We start from the raw sequence: 19154 nt of genomic DNA on the forward strand, positions 1-19154 counted from the left end.
CTACACCTTTGACCCCCCCCCCCCCCCCACCCAATGTTCATTTGCTCAAGGCCCTACACACACCCAAACATGACTAGAGTCAACAACAGCAACAAACTAATATAACCACGGGTCAGTTGCTGCTAAAATAGAAGTTTCTGTTTTCATAATGTTAAAAAATAAAAACCTTTTTAGAAAAACATTATGAAAGAAGATTAAGGGACCACTTCCTCCCTTGGAATTAAATAAAGCATACTACGTGTACCTTACAGTTCATCATTAATGATTGTATATGGTATGTTTTAATTATGATGAATGATGTTCTGCAACCTCCAGTTCCATGCAGCTGTAAAAGCATCCCATGAAATATAGTATGGTTCTTCTTGGATGGCGTACACTAAAGTTGCAGCCCCTGAATTACAGCCATTATACCTAGGTCCACTAGAATTATGTGATTCTGCGGCTATTTCAGAATAATTATAGATTTGCCACATTTGCACCATTGTCCATCATCTGCCACATGATCTGCTGATTATAAAAAACAAAAATTTATTACTCAAGCGGTATAAAAGTTACTAGAAAGCAGCTACAAATGTTGCAGTTCTGTAAAAGGCCCTTTGTAAAGTTGGGCTGCTCACCTTTTTGTTGCTTATTGCTATATTTGGGTGTTGAACTGGTACTTATGAGGTGCAACCACAAATTGACCATTTCTCCGAAGAAAAACAGGCACACCCATCTCATTAGTTCAGAAAGATATTATCATCCAAATACGTTTTGTCAAATTGTATTTTGTTTGAGAAAAATAAAGTACCATTGTGCATTTTTGGGTAATTCTTTTGGAAACTTTTTGTTTACCTGTGTGGTAAGTCTCCGACACTGAGCAACAGTCACACACAAACCTTTGGTTTGCTAAACACTAATATTATTTCCCCACCGTAAAAATAATTTGCCATGGGATTTGGGGGCGTTTATGGTTGACGATGATGAAAAGTACAATGTTCTAGAAATTTTTGTCAAGAGGGGGTCCTTATGCCTAAAAAAGTTTGACAGGGGGCTCTCTGCATCAAAAAGTTTGAAGACTTCTGCTCTAGAGTGACTGACTAGGATCAACGGATGTTCGGGACCATGCCGTAAGTGACTTGTTTAACTTAATTGACACTCTCTGACTGAGTCAGATGGTAGGACCTCGGACGGGCTGCGGGGCAGATGAGGTTGTGTGAGAGTGAGACTGACTGAGTCGTTACATCGACTTGACTAGAGTCTCAACTCTCTGACTACCCTTGTAGTGTTGCCGGTCGTTGTGAATCCTGTGAGCTGCGGGCCCTGAGCAAACCTCGAACAGAAGCAACAAGTGAAGTAAGATAAGATTATCTGTTTTGAAGGTGACACAAGATTTTCAAATGCCTTGCAAAACTTCAGAAAATATTGTTAAAGAGCACACATTTGAAGTTCAATCCTTCTAGCGGTCTATCCATTGTTTAGCTAATATGAATAACACATTAATCACCATATGTTGAACACTGCATCCGTGTAGCCAAATCATGCGCACGCAGGTCAGTGCTGGTGGACTGACCAACAAGACATTGGGCCTCATGTACGTAGCCCAATACCGGTCGGTAACGGACGATTTTCGGTAATTATACCGTTACCGACCGGTATTTAGGCTGTTGACATGTAGGGGGCTCATTTCTGTATTCGGTAATTTACCGAATCGGTAAGATTACCGAATCGGTAATTTTACCTATTCGGTAAATACCGAATACAGTAATGAGATGTAGGGGGACTGTGTGGTGGGTGTGGGGATTCGTTATTTACCACCAACTAATAGTTGGTGGTAAATGACGAATAGGTGTGAAAATGCATTTTTGTGCACTGTGAAGTGTGCAATGTGGCAGACATACATGCCCCTAGGGCATGTATGTGCGCCACATGTGCACACATGGAAGAATCAGGGGTGCAACAGGGTGTCAATGTGACACCCTGCCACCCTTGAATGTGCTCCCCCCATTACCGAATCGGTATTTACCGATTCGGTAATGAGGCATACCTTCCCATTGATTCAATCAATGGGAAGGTATGCCTCATTACCGAATCGTTAAATACCGATTCGGTAATTACCGACTTACTCCGATTCGGTAACATTTACCGATTTTTTTACCTACATACACTTTACCGATTCTTAAATACCGAATCGGTAAGATTCGGTATTTAAGAATCGGTAAAGTGTATGCCACCTACATATGGCCCATTGTGAGCTATGAACTGCCATCTAAGAGCTGCATGCAAGCTGCATGGTATAAGTTAGAACGTTATGTTTTTCCCAGTCTTTCTTTCCTGATGTTGGGTAGGAATACATTCTTATTATTTAAGTTAACCCTAACCACTGTGTTATGTTCTGAATCCTGAGTTTGTACTTCTCCAGAGCAAGCATGACATGTGAATCCTACACCTTGTAGTCTCCTTTGTCTAGTGTAACATTTTCTATACACTGATTTACACATGTATGTTTCATTGTCTCTGTATGTGTGTGTGATGGATTTTGAAACTGTGGGAAGTTTTGCTTTAGGAGCAGTGATTAGGCGAGTCATTTATAAATGTGGACTGTAACATATGCATTTGTAAAGCAAGCATTCATGCCTTTGGACATTCTGGCTGTTAGATAAGATGTTTGTTTGCTGGTACGGTGTGCTGGGAGAACTTGACCTGCATTAAATGGCACTGTTATCTATGTTCCAAGACTGAGACTTCATTACATGATACTCTTAGTTTCTAAAACAAATGTTGTTTTGAACATTATATGCCCACCAGCCAACCCATATTATAAGTTATTTGATATTGATAATGGCTGATTTCAATTTGATTAGCGTTGTTTCCATTGTTGTACATTATCTTAATTGTATATCTGAAGATACTACCTTAAACAATGTATGTAGCTGCATTTCAATAGGATTTGAAGTATGTCTGTTTATAGGGTACATATATCAAAGAAAGGGGGGGACGGGGAGATTAACGGTCCAGTATACACTCTGCCCAAACAACCGAAATCAGTATACTGTTCCAAGGTGTAACATCCCTAGAGAAATTATCCGTAGCTGTATGCAGATCTTAAGGGAAGCATGTGCTTGTAAGAACAGTTGCCCTCACTCACACGAAGGTGACTTGCTTCATCATTGGGTGGTGCTCCTCGATAGGCCGGCGTAGCAAAGCCTGGCGGACCCCGCGAGACGGCTCTTTGTCAGAGATATTTTAATCAATACACCGATAGAGCACTGTAGGGCAAATAATGGTGTGTACTACAAAAGAGAGAAGATTGGTGAATGGTGTGAGAATAACATCAACTACCAACCAGATACCGCCATACTATTTAATCTGAAATCAAGAGTTGGTATTGAGCTTAAAAGAAGGGCTGAGAAACCAGGACAAGTAAAACTTAAAAGTCCCATTTTTTAGTTACACATCACCCAGCCATTAGTGCTACCTACAGCGCCTGCCTCAGGGGTGACTTAATAAAAGGAGAGTTTAAGGCTTGGCAAGTGGTATTACATACCAAGTCGAAGTGGCAGTGAACTGCACACACAGGCCTTGCAATGGCAGACATGAGATAGGTTTGAAAGGCTACATATGTGGGTTGCACAATCAGGGCTGCATGCCCACTAGTAGAATTTAGACTACAGGCCCTTGGTATATGGTATATCAGTTTACAAGGGACTTACATGTAAACTAAATATGCCAATCAGGTATATACCAATGTCACCGTGTTTAGGGGAGAAGCACATGCACTTTAGCGCTGGTTAGCAGTGGTAAAGTCCTCTCAGTCCTAAGGCCAACAAAAAGATACAGTAAAAAGTGAAGGTAAGCAGGCAAAAAGTTGGGGGAAGACCACCCTAAAGATGACAGGTCTAACAATTACCCACCACCATTACTACTAATGTCCTCAATAACACCCTTTCTTAACTCTTAATGGTTGAGAAAATCTGCACTCATCCTTCTTGTAGTTGCCTACTCTTTTCACTTTTTCTATGTACCCTACTTCAATTAATACAGGTTTGGTGTTATGCCTACCATCATATTGTTTTTTGTATACATTTTGAGCATGTGCTATTTTGTTCCTTACTGTGTCAGGTGTCCATTCCACTACTCTGAATTTAGATATCCACCTCAAATTGACCTTTGAGTATGGTGTCCTCCCTCTAATGACTTCAAATGGCCTATTGCCAGTAATCAAACAAGGGTTATTCTATATCCCTATAACATGCTCATTGTTTCTTTTTTCCAGCACAAACTGTTGTTTTTAGCTAATTGTATTGTTCCCTTAATGACTCAGTTGAAGTGCTCTACAGCAACAATGGCCTCGTAATAGTAATGATGTGGTCTTGCGTGTGACACCACTCCCCTTAAGAATGCTTGGAAAGTCTCAGACATAAATTGTGACCCATTATCAGCCATTATGGACTTCGATAAACCTTCTCTCACAAATACTTTATTTTAAAAAACTCACTATGGTATGGGAATCACTTTTAGAAGTGGTCTGTAACAGCAATTAGATATTTTTGTTCCTCCCTTTCCAAACCTGGTCCCTTAATGTCTATCTAGCCTTATCTTTTCCCATGGTATCCTGGGACTACTGACAGGGCAAAGGGGTGGTCTAAGAATGACTTGTATTTTGTCAGCATTCTCACAATTTGCAATCTTGTACTATGCTTTCAATAACTAAGGCCACACCAGGCCACAAATATGAATATCGCATTCTACTTTTGGTCTTGATAATACCTAAATGTCATTCATCACAAATGTCTAAAAGTCTAGCTTCAGGCTTTCCAGTTGAATCACACGCCCATTCCTCATCACCTTATTGTTTTTTATAGTTAATTAATGTTTTAATTCCCAGTAAGTTTGGAATTTTTCATTCAACATCCTCCTTGCTGGCCAACCCTCAGTTATCTTCTTACATACTTCAACCACCACTGTCTTTATTTTGAGCATTCATCAATGCTTTATTGGTAACATATTTTACATCTTCTCTCAAGTCTTCCACAGAACATTTGTGATATTCCTCATTTGGTATGTTCTTTAATGGTAAAGGCATGCAGCAATGTAAGTGCGCTACTCTATTTTTCACACCCAGCATGTATTGTATCTCATGGTTGTAATCCAGCAACTTGAATAGATATGCTAGCCAAACCTGGGAAAGCTCTGTAAAAAGCCTTGGTAGTGAGTACCTACATTAGAGGTTTGTGGTCACTGCATAAACTTACATGCAAACCCCATATGTATTGCAGAAAATATTCTAAACCTCAACCTCCGGCTAGTGTTTCCCATACAGTGAAGGAATTCCCTTTCCAGTGGGTGTTAGCGAACGAGAAGCGAAACCAATGACAATTTCTCTTGCCACTTTACACAGTTGTGTTAATACAGCACCCAATCCTTTACCACTGGCATAGGTGATGACGACATTTTCAAATTTGGATCCAAATCCTTGGAAAGGAGGTCCAAGACAAATGTCATCATTCACTTGCTGTTTTCGAGTAGTAGCTTCCATCACAGACCAGACCAGGATTCAGCCAATCTTGGATTAGATTAGTCAGGAATATAAAGGCCAATAGCTATTTAAAAGCTGTAGAGGAGGTGAGCAGGAGGGGACATGTTTGTTGCTTGCCTATGCAAGGAAATGGCTAATGGCTTGACAACACCATGAGAAGACCCTGGACAGGTGGGGCCTGGTACAGCAGATCTGGTTAAGGAGCGCTGTTACAACTTTCTAAGGGATACCAAAACTAGGAATGTTCGACCCGGTGGACTAATAGATTCATATCTCAGGTCTAGGACCGAGGTAGAGTTTGAAGATTTTCTGGATAAAATACAGCCTAATCAAAGAAGGTGAGCATCTACCCTGTTCACATATGGGGTCTTCCTAACAAGGTGCTACCTCGTGAAAGCAAAACAGCTATGAGAGGAAGATTCCACCTGTAATTGCTCTGTAGGTGGAGAGGATAATATAACCCATGTGCTCTTGCTTTGTTCTAAAAATACTTTCCACAGAACCAGATGGTTGCAGCCTCTCTTTACGCTGTATGGGATTTGCAGCACTGTGTGCTCATTTGAGGTATGCAGTAGGATAGACAGGGATGGAATTTATAAGAATGTATCAGCCTTCCTTTGGGGATGTGGCCGCCCGTTAAACATTCAACAGAAGTGCTTAACAAATCCCTCATATTAGTCAGTAAATGCTCACGGTTTGATATGAAGCCGTATGTATCGGATCCAGTTACAAAACATTTGGGTATCACTGCATGGATTTCCTTACACCAGCTTAGTATCAATATCAGAACTTTAATTAAAATAAATTGATCTATGAGCGTAATTTTGCATAATCGCCGCCATCCCTGTAGGAGTACGAACTTCGCCCTATACCAGTTTGTAGTTTACTATTCTAGACACTTTATAACTGCTAGCACTTTATATCATCTGGCGTACCTGCTGGTGGACAGTATCCAGTTTAATTTTTTAACTATGCTAGGCAGTTTATTACTGTCTAAATTTAATATTAACATTATCTGTGTAATTAGCATTTTCTGCCTGTTTTAATGTTGAACGAAACATATTTTTATCACTCATTTTATTGCAGGGTTGTGTGATTTTAGTCATTTTGTCATATGATGTTTTCGATGTACATCTCCTTCCTGACACGAAGTAGGAAATGTGTTTTTTACATAAATTCTGTTATGAAGAACTGCTTTAATGGAAAATGTTTGTAAGGCTTTTTATGCTGATGCAATAAATCAAACTGACTGACAATGTGCGCACATCCACCACATCAGCTTGCCTCCTGCCCAGCAGCCCCTCATAGATCCCACATCCAACCATTATTTTCTTTCTTGATAACTACTGCATAACCACTATGGTGTCCTGCACAGTACAATATGATACATACATTAACACAACACAACATAACATAACACACAAACTGTGCATGTAGTTTTCCTTGCTTCCACATCCATACAGACCCTTCCTATAGTCATACGCTTAATTTTATATGAGCGTTGTTATAATACCATGAGACTTATTCTTTATTGACTGACTGGCGCTTTCTGGCATTTTCCTTTTTTTAAATAGTTCTTTACACACAGCTAACCCGAACACATGAACATATCAATGAACGTGGAGAAATAACAACCGATGTGATACAGGCCTTCTTCAATAATTAGACCTCTACCTATTGGCTTTAACAAAGGTTTTTCATAATCAGTAAGTCAGTGCCTATAGTTTTTAATATTATGTAGTCACAATCAATAAAACAAATTCCTATAGGCTTTGACAAAAGATTTTCATAATAAGCCACTGCCTAATGGTTTCTCAACACGTTTTCACAGTAAATCACCCTTTGACTACAGACTTTGACATAGAATGTTTCAGAAGTAATATGCCACTGGTGAATGACTTTATTAAAGGCTTTTTTCACAATTAATTTCCCTTTTTCTAAGGGATTTGACAACAGGTTTTTTGTGGCACACTAGGCAAGTTAAGAGTTAATATCTTTTTTTCTAAAAATGTGTTCATAAGCTAGCAAACAAAGGCTCCGATGAAGCAGGGCTTTAAATTCAAATACTTCTATAACTTCCGGGTAGTTTAGGAAGTGGTTGTGGGTTTGACATTTTACAGGCTCACTGGCACTCCCAGGAACAGTCCCAGCCCAGGAAAAAAGACCAATAAAGCTCTAGGACTTGTTGAATGTAACTGTGGGGTTAAATGAGAGTTTGTGGTCTGGAGAGGGCTCACCATAAGTCTTTTTTGGACTGATCTTTCTCTTGGACCTCAAAGTGATGGTATCCCTTTATCCTGCCTGCAATCTGAGATCTCCTCTACTAGAAAGCATCCTCCTGCAGGGACACACTCCCACCACACTCTGATTTATAAGTGGCCTCTTATTTCAAGAGAGATGTAGCATGGACAGGACCCAGATCTGATGCACAGCTCCTAGACAGACTGATGACTCCACTGGACAGGCCTTCCATTGGGGGATGCACTCCTGCAAATATCTCTAAGCAGCAGACATTTCCTGCTTTTTTATGGCAGTCTTCACTTCTCCATGCAGTGCCATGCCTCAGTATGCGTCCCCAGCATGGCTGGGGAGCTCCCAGTTAAAAACGCCATGAAGCATAAATCTCCTTGTGTGGAGCATGGGCCCATGTCAGTGAGAACTCTGGACAACACTGGCCTGGGGTTTGAGCACAGTATTCATCCTTGGTTGACAAATGCAGATGTAAATTGCAGAGTTTCTCAGTTTTTTGGTCATGTCTAGGTTTTGGGTTGTTGTTTCACACAGGCTGCACAAGCCACAGTCTTTGTCTTGCATAGTCAGCAAGCAGAGTAGATTAAGATCGGTAGTCCCACACAGAAGTGGAAAACAAAGGTGGAAAAGGCATTCCCCCTATCTATTACGCAAGCGCATTTGTAGTGACTGTTCAGTCGAGGGGAAGCTGGATGGTGGTGGGAGCATCCTTGGCACTACAAAGATAGATCACCCCACACCCTTTAATTATTGGTTTCTGACTCACTTCAAAGGATAGCAGGGAATGCCCCAAGGCTTTCCTCAACGAATAATGTAACCAGGCCTGCATCCAATCTACATCTTCTGATTCACCCCGTTCCAAGATGAATTCCTGTTCTCATACAGTAAAGAATAACACACATGCTGCATGCACACTCTGCTACCTACAAGCAGAGTAAATATGCCCTCACCATCCATGTGCAGATGGATGACGTTAAGGATCCAGATGAGGGGCCTAGGCAGGATTTTTACCTGGGAAGGTCAGTGGATAGCTCTCTTGTGAATGTGATGGGCAAAAAAGCCTATTCATCCTTCTATAATACACCACTGCTGTTCCCTCTCAGCCCGGCGAGAGGACGGTAATAACTCTCAAAATTGAGTATACTTTTTGAAACTGTCTTCAGCTCAGAGTTGTGATCTTGGTTACCATGTCTTTATATGGGAGGCTATCTAAGAACATGCATCATTGCCAAGATCAGCAAGGCAACAACTTGCAGAGCCATACTCTGGATTTTTGGCAGTGTGGCGCAAAGAAAGGGTGCATGCTCTCCAGTGCAAGGCAGGAGACAATTCTGCCCCGGCATAATTAATGGAAATGCTAGGTCTAGATTTGAAGTACTTTTTTGGAAGACAAAAAATTATGTAAGAATGAAATTCCTAACTTTGATGGTTTCGGAACATAGCTAAACAAGGACTTTGCGCCCGTTCAACCACTGAACACACTTGGAGCCAGATGTACGAAGCCATTTCGCATTTCTTAACGGGCCGAATCGCAATTTGCGATTTGTACCCTGTGGAAATCGCTAATTGCAACTGCAATTTAGGGAATCGCAAACAGGGATTACATATTTGCGATTCCCAAAGCTCATGTACAGAGAATTTCCTAAATGCAAATTGGGCATTTAGGAAATGCAATTACCATCAACTTTGCAAATTATAAAAATGGCACATGTGCACTTACATGTGCACTAGGACATTGGATGTGGCTCCAGGGGGGCCTTAAGCCCAGAGGCACCTTGGATTTGCCTTTCTTAGATCGTCAAAAGAAAAGTCAATCCGCCTAGGGGCAAAAGAATTGACAGTACCCTGATCGACTTCTAAAACAAATTATTTGACAACTGAATTGGGGGCAATTACTTCTGAAACTGGCCTTATAGAAGAGAGAATAGGGGCTGTTCGGCGATTGTTTTTCTTTTAATTAGTTCTACCACTGTGCATGAGCATACCCATGCTTCTGCCATGACTTTGCCCATTGAAGCATGATACCCACGGATAATTATACTATGATACTTGACAAACACAGGGACCCGTGTGATAATATTAGCGGGCATGTAGTTCAACTGACAATTACATTTCAGCCCCACTCAGAGATAATGCAATACGTGGTCCCCTGAGAAATACTTCTGTACGGTAGTGAATACACCACCTCTTAAAAGGAAAAGGAAAGATGACCAGACCTTAAAACCAGCAAGTTAATCCCTACCAGCTGTTCTGTTACAACTCAAAAGAAGGGGGTGATTTGGCAATATTAAGCATGCTGGATATCAAATTGGCAAATGATAGCAAACATATTCTCTCATTACTGGAAAGCAAATTCCCAGACCTTTTCAAGGAAATCTGGGGCTTTTTTTTATAAATCTATGGAGGATAAAATCAACACCACTAGCATGATGTGCAAGCAAAGATCCCTAGCTGTGACTGCCCCAAGTATGGACAGGCATGCTTCAGCTTTTGTGCTAGATAATATAACGGACACATGAGCCAGGTGGATTGTTGTGGGGCCTAGACACTCAACTGCTACCTTTCCAGGGAAGCGAATGGAAAATCTTGCAGAGTCCCTTCCAGATAATGAATTTAAACATGCGACCCAAGGGAAAGGAGGCATTCATCATCAACTCCCCCCAGAATATAATTCTTATCTAATTTTTCTTGAATCAGTTCCTCCTTTAAAACCTGTGCAGACAGGAGGTCTAGAGTTAATCCATAAGAGCGCTCAATGGCTTGGGAAAAATGCAGGTTGGCATAGTGATTTATACAGGGAAGTTCTCTCTGTAACAAGAGTGTGTTGGGTGAGTCAGGAACCCAAGCAGTCATTGGGGGATTGTCCAGTCATTAATTTTAGAAGGCCAACATTGGTTAAACATTGTTACAACAATTGAATTATCTGGCCAAACTACCTGGAAGATTTCGCGCTTACCCACTTGGTTTCTTTTACAGAACACCATCTCCATATCCCTGAAAGTGATATAAACAGAAGCCAGTTGGAAAGGCCTTTCTTACCTCAGGGCATCAATTTAGAGTTGAAAAACAGATTCGCTCATCTGGACTCCGTAAATGATGTTGAGTGCCTGGGAAGCGAGTTCGCCTCTATAACTTTAAATCTTTAAATCCCTCACAATCTGACATTCATGGTATAAAGCAAACCCCTACCCCGGATACAGATGATAGGACAACTCAAAGGAGTAGTATCACCCATTGTATAAATAAAGGCCTAAACTTTCTTTCCTGGAATTTAGCTCGCATTCGTTCCAAATTGACTGAACTAGAATGTCTGGACTTTATAGAAAAACTATGACAGTATCTGTTGTCAAGGAGCATGTGCTTTAGATTACTTTTTGGTAGATGGTTTTCGTACATTAGTAGCTAGTCCTTCTTACGTGGGCAGACACAAAGGGGGAGTAGCGATTTTTATTTCAACTAACATTTCATGCTTAGGTGCTGATATTATTGTGGTAACCCTCCTTTGGAAGCGCACAACCACTCCGGTAGTTGTGAACACAGAGCTGCAGCCAACAAGGTCTTACAGCAACAGTCAGCTCAACTGTCCCCCCAGTTGAACATTAACATTACACCTTAAGTCACGCAGCATTCTTTGGAATGTTCCCACAACACTGCAGACAATATATGTCCCCATAGCCTGAGAGCACTACATTACTCGTTCTCTTAAACCCCATCAACAACAAAACAACATCAATACCCCAAAAGACATATCCCATAAAACACAATATATAAATATTTCACATAAGAGTTACACAACCCAATGCAACGTACGAAGGCTCGCACAGTAGGTGACGGGAGGTGACGACCGGACGCTGGGTAGGTCCTGTACCCTGAGGAGCGCTAATTGCAGCTCCTTCTCTCGCCACTGTGCGAGCGTACCGGATGTCACGAGGGGGCCATTAGCCCTCCCTTCTAGAGTGTCCTGCAACTTCATCCTACCAAACACCGTACACTACGGCCTTGACATCCCAAACTGCCTCGTTTATCTAATCCTGTTAATGTTTGTTCTCCCTACATGTGTATCCAGAAGGTGCCCTGTATATCTGTTTATGTTAGACTACATTACGAGCAGCCGCGGTCGGGAGTAGGAGTACCTGCAGGGCGGTGACGTGGGGACGGGGAGGGGCAGGGTGGGATTAGTAAACTATGGATTACGGAGGTTTACAGGTAAGTTAACATATAAATTGATAAAACGAATTTCGTTGCGTGCACTGCATCGCATTTGGGGATGCAGTGCACGCAACGAAATTCGTTTTTATTAATGTATATGTTAACTTACCTGTAAACCTCCGTAATCCATAGTTTACTACCCCCCACCCTGCCCCTCCCTCTCCCCACGTCACCGCCCTGCAGGTACTCCTCCTACCGACCGCGGCTGATTACGAGTCCAAAGTTTAGGGTATGGCACTTCACAAACACACATCCATACCGTCCCTACTGGAGTAGCCGAGGATCCCTTGGTCTTGACGAAATGCCATGATCACTTGGACTATATATAATAGGGCTGAAACATGTAAACCCCCCTCACTGCACATACACCAATTTGAGCTCAAAAGGTTGTATTTCCCCCTCTCTAGCTGCGACTTTACATTTCTTGTTTTTACCATAGCATAGGAACCCAGCCAAGATAGGAAAACTGTGGGATCCCTATAGGTATTTTTAGCTCTCACTTACACCTTCCCACTTCTACTCAGATTACTCTTTGCACATATGACCCTTCAACCCTCAAACTTAACAAGGGCAAAAAAAAAAACCTCCAGCAAAGAGCCCCATCGAGGAGCCCGTTGGGCATTGTAGCGCCGGCCCAACAAGGAGCTGCCCGATGGTGAAGCATGACACCTTCTAGGGTGTGTGAGGGCCCTTACTCCTAAAAGGAGCGATCCCCCATGTTGTCCTCAAAACCTTCTGGCACCTGGGACACTACCACATCTTATCCCCTTTGGTACCCCCTTCCCTGCTTTCCCTAGGAACTGCATACGCTTGTTTTCGCCAAAATGGAGAGATAACATTATGATGCAGGACACAGCAGCATTAATAATTAAAATGTATAGATGTATTATGACCACATACTGTCTTTTCCTAACCAGATTATCATACACCAGCTAGGGAGCCTTCATGTCTTTTCCTAACATGATTATCTATACCTGCTAGGTAGCCTTCTGACACAATTGCTTCTGCGAACCCCACCATTGTCTACTAGTGAAATGGAGAAATTAATCTCATTGGAAGAACTAGTCTTACCGAGATCATTACCCTGGTGAACAACCTGAGTCTGATCACTCCCACACTTCACCACTCTAACCACATTCCACCAATTAAACCCATTGACTCTGACTGCACTTCTGCTAACTTTGTCCAGCACAACTGGACTACTGAACTTCTCACCTCCTTTTTGACGTGCTTTCCTTTCTTGATGCGAACAACATCACCTACCTTAAACTTAACCTCACTCACTCTGGACCGACTTTCATAGACAACCTTTTGGCTGGTGTTCTCCACAGCAGTGTTCTTTCGGAATCTCAGTCACATTCTTCCAGTGACACTCCAAATTTGACCCATATACCCATCCAACTCTGCCATATCTTCGTAACAGGTTTCCTTCTCTTCAAATGAAAAAGGAGATACCAAAGTGGAACTCTGTGGGCTGATGTAATAGAACCATACCATCGAATTCACAGCATTCATAACAACAGACCTGTTTGAGATTGCCGATTTCACACACTATACCACCACCCGATTCATGCGCTCTACTTGACCATCGGTTTGGGGATGGTACAGTGACATTTTCAAGTGCTAAACATCACCAGATCTTTAAAAAATCCTAATTTCTTCATTCGCAAATTGGACTCTATTATCAGAAAGTAAAATATTTGCAAAGCCTTCCAGTACGAAAATATTTTCTCAAAATTCAGTCACTGTTTGGCATTAGGTCCTTACACGAATGTGACCTCAGGTCACTTTGAATACAAATCAACCAAAAGCAACACATAGTGCCAGTGCCTAGGAAGAACATAAAATGGGCCAACAAGGTGAATTTCGACCTTTTCCTATGGACAAGAGGGGCATTCAATTGGTTGTAAAGGAGGTTTGCTCACTACAAAACTTTTCTCTGAGGTGGCAAAAAGTGCACATTTGCTAACAAACTCATCCACCTCTCTACCTATCAGGGTTCACCAAAAGGTTTGCCTTAGCTGGTGTTTGCTGAAAGTTCCTTCTAAATGACCCTCATGGGCCATCTTAATGAGCTTGTACCTCACTCCTGCAGATGGTACCAATTTCTCTGCTCAAAGTAACAAATCATCCTCCAATTGTGGTAAATAAAATATTACGCTCTCAGACTTTTAAAATATAAATAAGATCATGCATAAAGCAAGAGGCTGAGTCTGTGGTATCAGGTTCATAAAGGGATTTATTCCAATAACTCGAGTCAAAGGGAGAATATTTCCATCACCAAAATTGGATCTGGAAAGGGGCTCAAAAGTATTCTCAATATTCTCAAAACATTATTCACAGAGTACAGTATATATACATTTCTCAATTGTACGTAAGCAAAAGAGCAAGAGAGAATGAGATAAGAGCATGTGGGCGTGTAAGTAGGCGTGAAGGTGGGCGTCCATGTGGGCGTCCACTTGATGATAATGGGTAATTTGTCATGTGTGGGTGGATACCTGGAGAATCCTGCAATGTCAGCAGAAATATTTGGCAGAGATGCGTGCGCAGTCGCATGACGTGTGATAGACGTGCAACTAGAGGGAGAAAGGGACTTGACATTTAGCTCTACATGTGGAGACAAAAGTCTGGGGTTATGTCAACCTAATTCCAAATCATATCTAATATCCTATGTTTAAAGAACTGTGTTATCCAAAAAGAAAGGTCTCTCGAACAAAATCTATTCTATACTGACTGTGAGTGCGTGTACAAGCGTCTAAGTGTCTACACTAAATGCGAGGGGGTAGGAATATTCCATGGTAACAGGGCTATGAATTACTTGCATGAGGACAGAGAAGCCGGGCCTTTTGCTCGGTAGCTGGAAGAATGTTTACTTAAACTACTAGACAGGAATGCATTGGGCAGGGAGCGGAGCAGATAATTTCCGAAGGTGAAATACAGTTCTTGGCAGGCAGCAAGCTGATGTCGGGCATCGTGAGCCGCGCAGAGGATGAGACAAAGTTCATGGTCACAGATGCAGGCTCGGACTGGAGCTTCAGAGACAGAAAGCAAGAAAAGCTTGATGACAGAATCAGGGCCTACTTGCCTGGACTGTAAAATGGCATAAGTGAACCATATAAAGGCGGTGGCCTTTCGTACTTAGGAATGGAATATCCGGCCCATTCATGGCGGATCAACAGAGGACATGTTAACGGTGGACGCACATGTATTTGCGTCTTCATAACTGGAACTGGAGGGAACATACATGTACTTGTAACATGCACATAGAACCGTTGGGGTCCAAGATAGGGGACATAACTGACCAGAAAAATCCATATTTCCACACAATGATAACTCTTCTGCCACCTTCCAAAATGGTTGACACACACGTTCAACAGACTTCTCATTGGGCCATCCTTCCGTAACATATTTATAGTACATTTAAGGATTTCATCTGCAATAATGTCTGCTCGCCTTTCAGTTTCAGATCAAGCACTCATCACTTCCAAATTGACCACTGCAATGCTCTGCTCGCGCTCTGCAACATCCACATCATCACTTTTTCCCAAGGAGGATCTAGATAAGAAGTCAGCTCTTGCTTTTTTTTTTATACCTTGAATGTGTACCATATTTAAATGAAATTATAAGAACTTCGTTGACAATCTTGCTATGCGAGGATTTTGATCTTTGATCTTGTCTCCACTCAACATTGTCATCAAAGGCTTGCGATCAGTCCTTACTGTGAATTTCATTCCCCACACTTAGGGCTTAAACTTTTGAATAGCCCAACAACAAGCTAAAAGTTCCTTTTCAATAGTAGAGAAGTGTGTTTCTGGCTCCCTAAGCATCCTAGATGCATACCCAATGGTGTTTTCACTTCCAGCATTACACTGGGTAAAAATTGTCACCAAACTGTGACTGCTGGCATCAACAGTTATACAGCAAGACAATTTCAGATTAAATGGTTTGAGATCCCTGAAGCCTGCCAGTTGCCTTTTAAAGCATTCAAAGTCTTCTTGACACCCCACGTCCCACACAAAAAGGCACATTTGTTTTCAACAGCCAAGTTGAAGTTTTTATGTGAGAAGCATAATCAGGAATAAACCAGGCATAGAACTCACATAATCCCATAAATGACTTGACAGGTGCTACAGCATTGATAATAAAAAAAAGACACACAGATGATGGACGGAATGCAGAGCAAATCAAACATTCACCCCCCAGTCAAGAGATCTGGGTTAAATCCATAGTTCTTTTACTCACCATGCCACCCCAGTTCAGACACAGCCATATGCAAATCAGCCTTGACCCTGTGCCTCATGAGAACAGTCCAGTCCAGCCCGAATTGCCAAGGTCCTACCTGGACTGGAAACAAGCATCCTGCGACCGGTATCGGGGCATCACCCCATATCAGCCAGGCTAGCTTGAATCCAGTGGCACAGTGAGCCCGGGACCCACGTCTGAGCATACCCAGCGCACTCAGGGCGATAAAGCAAAAGACACACAGATGATGGACAGAATGCAGAGCTATTCAAACATTCACCCCAAGTCAAGAGATCTGTGTTAATCCATCGTTCTTTTGCTCACCATGCTACCCCCGTTTAGACCCAGCCATATGAAAATCGCTCTTGACCCTGTGCCTCATGGGAACAGTCCAGCCTGAACTGCCAAGCCAGATCCTCCCTGGACCGTAAACAAGCATCCTGGGACCGGTTTCAGGGCATCAGCCCATATCAGCCAGGCTAGCTTGAATCCAGTGGCACAGTGAGCCCGGGACCCATGTCTGAGCATACCAGGCACACTTAGGTACTGGGCTGAATGTAAGACATTGTTCTTTGGGTGATTTTTTTTTGCATTTGGCACCCCAAGTGGGACGGGTATGCCCAGACGTGGGTCCCATGTCGTCCATGCCACTGAAGTCAAGCTATCCTGGTTGATGAGGAGTGAAACCCTGAAACCAGTCCTAGGATGCTTATTTCCATTCCAGGGAGCACCTTGCCTGGCAGTTCAGGCTGGACTGTCCCCATTGGGCACAGGGTCAAGACTGATTTGCATATGGCTGGGTTCAAACTTGAATAGCATGGGGAGCAAAAAAAACGATGTATTTAGGCCTAGATCTCTGTACTGGGTTGAATGTATGACGTTCTGCATTCTGTTCATCAATTGTTTTTTTGGCATTTGTCACCCCGAGTGGGACGGGTATGCCCATACGTGGGTCCCGTGCTCTCCATGCCACTGGAGTCAAGCTATCCTGGCTTATAAGGGGTGAAACCCTGAAACCAGTCCTAAGATGCTTGTTTCCAGTCCAGGGAGGACCTGGTGTGGCAGCTCAGGCTGGACTGTTCCCATTGGGTGCAGGGTCAAGACTGATTTGCATATAGCTGGTTTCAAATTGAAATGGCATGGGGAGCAAAACAACAATGGATTTAGGCCCAGATCTCTGTACTGGTGTGAATGTATGACATTGTTCTGCATTCTGTCCATCAATTGTGTTTTTTTACAGCATTGATAATGGCATCAGCCAATCCTGGCCTTGGTTTGATGCCATCACCGGACACAAAATGACCTAAGTACTCTACTTTGTCTTTTAACAACTCACACTTCTCTATTTTAAGAAACACTCCTATGTCCTGAAATATGGATAGCACCTAATTAAGAATACAGTCATGTTCATCTATGGACACTGCAAAGATCAGTACATCATCCTGAAGTGCTGCCACCCTCTTCATTCCCTTAAACAGTTGGTACATGATTCTCTGAAATACTGAGGCTGCTGAGGCCAAATCAAACTGCATCCTGCAGTACTGGAAAGTGCCGCACGGTGAGAAAAAAATGTCATATAATGTCTGGACTCAGGTTCTAAAACCACCTGGTGGTATGCTGATGCTAAGTCGAACTTCATAAACCACTTTGCCCCAGAGCTAAGTGCCAACAGGTTCGCAATTTTTGGGAGAGGATGAGAATCCAAGATATAGCCCTGTTGAGTGTGACCACTAACGGAGACAATCAAAGGGTTGATTCAATGGGCTCTATTAACATCCCTTGTCACGCAATTCTTTCATCTCCCTTTATAGATCATCTGTGATGGAAAATGGAACACAACACAGCTTGTGTTTTATTGGGAATGGAGCCTTCCTTAAATTTTATCTTGCGACAGAATCCTTTGATAGTGCCTACCTTACCAGAAAACACTAAAGGAAACTTGGTTCTTATCTGATCCATTTGGTCCTCACACACCACTGAGACTTGGTCCTTGGGTCAAAACTATTTTAAAAATCCCTTGGTGGAACCACCCTAATATTCTCAAACCCTTGATTGTCATGTATATTTTCCCAAACATTTTCCTTCCTCTGAAGACCAAAGTTTCCTCAAAGTCCCAACAACTCAATTCTCCTACCCTTATAGGAAACCGTGCTCAGGCCGGCGGCTCCAACAATTTTCCCTGGCAATCATTCCTGAAAAAACTCTCAAGGGATCATAGTGATCCTGGCTCCTGAATCGACCAACAATTTAATAATCTGGTCCCCAACTACTACATTGATATATGGATCCACACACTTGGATGGATCCCCTTTGGTAATATCTTTATCAGAGATCACTAATTCCATATACTTCAAATCATTCTGTAATTTATCTACGCTGTATTCAGGCCCTTCAATAACTACATTTATTGCTTTGCCAGGAGTCTTCTTTTGCCCTTGACACACCTTGGCAAAATGCCCTAATGTGTTTCAATTTCTGCATGTTACAAATTTCGCTGGACAAGCTGTCCCCCCTTTAACATGTGCCAAATTACCACATCTGTAACAGAAATTTGTTGTTTGAAACCATTACGTTTATTCGATCTCCATGGTTTCCTACTTCCTTTGACTCTGATCTCTTTAGCAACATTGCTTTCTTTAAGTTTTACTACACCCAACCTGTCACTTTTCTCTTCAAGTTCCTTGACTTAAATCTGTGACGTTTTTATGGACTTAGCAATGCACAACGTCTCATCTAACGTCGGATTACCTAGGGACAACAATGTTTTTTGGATTGTTTTTTTTTAGAACAATGACAAATAAACTGGTAACTGACCAATTAATCAGTAAAATTCTCAAAACTACATTCAAGCACCAATCTTTTAAGTGCCGATACATAGGTATCTACACTTTCACCAGTAAGTTGTTTCCTCAACAAAAAAAAATTGTCTTAGTAC

This window comes from Triturus cristatus, chromosome 3_1, assembly GCF_964204655.1.
Source record: "Triturus cristatus chromosome 3_1, aTriCri1.1, whole genome shotgun sequence".
Classification (NCBI taxonomy): Eukaryota; Metazoa; Chordata; class Amphibia; order Caudata; family Salamandridae; genus Triturus; species Triturus cristatus.